The 3382-nt window shown below is 44.2% G+C and overlaps 1 pseudogene; it reads left to right on the top strand.

Annotated features, from left to right (window-relative positions):
- The first annotated feature begins 1585 nt into the window (after nt 1–1585).
- On the top strand, nt 1586–2823 carry LOC112622910 (annotated as a pseudogene).
- The last annotated feature ends 559 nt before the right edge of the window (nt 2824–3382 follow it).

The raw sequence follows: 3382 nt of genomic DNA, 5'->3' as shown, positions 1-3382 counted from the left end.
AGAGAAAACAACCTAAGGTCCTTATTTTGCTTGAAAGGAAACCAAGGGATATTGATTAGCCTACAAAATTGTTGAACAGTATGTTCAATTTTAAAGTAAATATGAAAAAACAGAAATATAATCATTTGAAAGGTAATATTGATCACTTCTATAAACGGCAAAAAAAAAGGAGAAAAAAATGAACAGAAGCACAAAAGCAAGATTAAAGAATAAATCCACCACAGTATAGAATCACAATAATGTAAATGGACTAACTTCATAGGTAAAGGACTTAGTTAATTTAAATAAATCCAGCTATATGTCATGTTTTTAAAAAACTGTGTCTTGTTTGTTCCTGATAATTAGAATGATGTTGCATTCCAGTATTTTCCGTGTCTTGTTCCTGACTTTAAATGGGATGTTTTTAGGATTTCACCACTGAGAATAATATTTGCTTTAGGGTTTGGTAGATGCCATTTTTCAGGTTAAAGAACGTTCCTTTTTTGTTGTTGTTTTTTGAGACTGGATCTTGCTCTGTCACCCAGGTTGGAGGGCAGTGGTGTGACCATGGCTCACGGCAGTCTCAACCTCCAGGGCTCAAGCAATCCTCCCATCTCAGTCTCCCGAGTAGCTAGGACTACAGGCATACATCACTATGCAAGTTTTTTTAGAAATGGGATCTCATCATGTTGCCCAGGCTGTCCTCAAACTCCTGGGCTCAAGCAATCTTTCAGCCTTGGCCTCCCAAAGTGCTGGAATTACAGACGTGAGCTGCTGTGCTCAGCAAGGAATGTTCCTAGTTATCTGAGAGAAGTTCTATTTAGAGTGTTGAGGGAAAATAGCTAACTTAGAATTCTATACAGAGCTAAGCTATCATTCAAGAATGAGGATGAAATAAAAAGACATGCCATTTACATTTATAGTTTTTAAAAAACTATAAGTTACCTAGAAATAAATCTAACAAATGACATGAAACTTTTACAAAGAACGCTCTAAAACCTCGTTGAAAGATAGAAAACCTGAAAAAATGATGAGATATACCCTGTTTATGTATGGAAAGACAACAGCTTAATAGTAGCAGCTTTCCTAAATGTATACTACTAATTTAATAACTTCTGTTCAAAATCCCTGGAGAACTGTTTTCACTGACCTTGATAAGCAGATCAGAATATCCATCCAGAAAAATAGAGGGGTTAAGAACAGCCAAAACAATTTTTTTTTTAAGTGACAGGATCTTGCTCTGTCGCGCAGGCTGGAGTGCAGTAGTATGATCATAGCTCACTGCAGTCTCAAACTCCTAGGCCCAAGTGATCCTCCTGCCTTAGTCTCCCAAAGTGTTGGGATTCCAGGTATGAGCCACGGTGCCAGGCCACAATTTTGAGACAGTATAAAGAGAAAGGATTCACCCCAACAGATAGCAAAACTTATGACAAGCTTACAGTAATTAAAATATTCTGGGCACGGGGTGGTGACGGCGACCACTGGGGCTGTGGAAGTGGGGTCCCGGGTTCGGCCGTCGTCCCCTTGCCCACCCCAGCCTTACCGCCTGTCCTGGGTCATCTGTTCTGGCCCATCAGCGCCAAGGATGAGGAGCAGCATCCCACCCAGATCGAGTCTGTGCATGAACTGTTACCGCAATGGCATGATGCACCTCCTGCTCACCAAGAGCCCTTCTTCGGAGAAATCATCGTGAGCTCCTTTTCCTGCCACCACTGTGGCTGGAACAACACAGAGATCCGGTCGGCAGGCAGGAGCCAGGACCAGGGAGTGCGCTACACTTGGACCTTCAGGGCTCTGTAGGACATGACAGAGAAATGGTGAAGACTGACTCTGCTACCACAAGGATTCCTGAGCTAGATTTTCAAATTCCTGCCCTTAGCCAGAAAGGAGCTCTGTCCACTGTTGAAGGATTGATCACCCATGCTATCTCTGGCCTGGAGCAGGACCAGCCTGCACGAAGGGCAAACAAAGATGCCACAGCTGAAAGAATTGATGAGTTCGTTGTCAAACTGGAGGAGCTAAAGCAAGCAGTCTCCCCTTTCACTCTGATCATGGATGATCCCTCAGGGAACAGCTCCGTGGAAAACCCACGTGCCGCTCAGAAAGATGATGCCCTGGTGATCACACACTACAACTGGACCCGACAGCAGGAAGAGATGCTGGGGCTCCAGGCAGAGCACCCCCAGAGAAGCCAGAGGAGGAAGATGTCAGAAATGAAGTGCTCCAGTTTAACACAAACGGCCCAGAATGAAATGCCCCCGCTCAGACCAACATGAAGCTAGTACAAATCCCTCCCTTTAAGGAGGTTATCATCATGGCTACCAACTGCAAGAACTGTAGGCATCAGACCAATGAGGTGAAATCTGGAGAAGCAGTAGAATCCTTGGGCACCAGGATCACCCTCCACATCACAGTTCCCTCAGATATGACCAGAGACCTCCTCAAGTGTGAGGTTTGTAGTGTGGAAATCCCAGAGCTAGAATTTGACTGGGAATGGCCATCCTCGGGGGCAAGTTCATCACATTGGAAGGGCCACTGAAAGATATGTGGGAACTGGTGACCAAAAGCCCTTTCACACTGGGCGACAGTTCCAATCCTGGCCAGACGGAGAGACTGCAGGAGTTTAGCCAGAAGATGGACCAGATCATTGAAGGTAACACGAAGACCCACTTTATTATGGATGATCCAGCAGGAAACAGTTACTTGTAAAATGTGTATGCACCTGAAGATGATCCTGAGATGAAGGTGGAGCATTACAAGCGCACCTCTGACCAAAATGAGGAGCTAGAGCTCAGTGACATAAAGACAGAGGGCTATGAAGCAGGCCTGGCTCCACAACAGTAGCATGGGTGGGCCAAGGGCCAGCTCTCCAGCGCTGCTCATTCTGCAGGCTATTTATTAGCACTGGAAGGAGGCTGGAAGTGTCTTCCCCACCAGCCCTTGCCCATGGTGGGGAGGACATCTGGTCTGAGTCAGAGATCTAGGCACATTTTCTAAACAGCTTGTGATGCAAGTGTGAGCCTATTGTGTTACTTGACGTTATTCTGGAGGTTTTGAATTGGCCTAGGAAGAAATCCAGAAATGAACTTGGACAGGGGTATGTCATTATCACTTTTTTCATATCAAGTCCTTACCCTCCTTCCACATAATGCTCTGCCTCTAAGGTTGGAACTCTGAAGTTGGAGAAGGTGGAATAAAATTACACCTGGAAGATAAAATAAAATAAAATATTCTGGTATCAGCATTTGGCTAAATAGATCAATGGAGAAAATTTTCTGAAAAAGTTGGAAACACACATAAGTAGGAACTTAAGATATAAGAGGTGACATTGCAAATTAGCAGGGAAAGGATGACTATTCAATAAATGGCACTAGGACTATTGGCTAATAATATTTTCTAAGGG

This window comes from Theropithecus gelada, chromosome 4 (assembly GCF_003255815.1).
Source record: "Theropithecus gelada isolate Dixy chromosome 4, Tgel_1.0, whole genome shotgun sequence".
In the NCBI taxonomy this organism is placed as follows: Eukaryota; Metazoa; Chordata; class Mammalia; order Primates; family Cercopithecidae; genus Theropithecus; species Theropithecus gelada.
The sequence above is the reverse complement of the archived record's forward strand: the minus strand, read 5'-3'. Positions and strand labels throughout refer to the sequence as shown.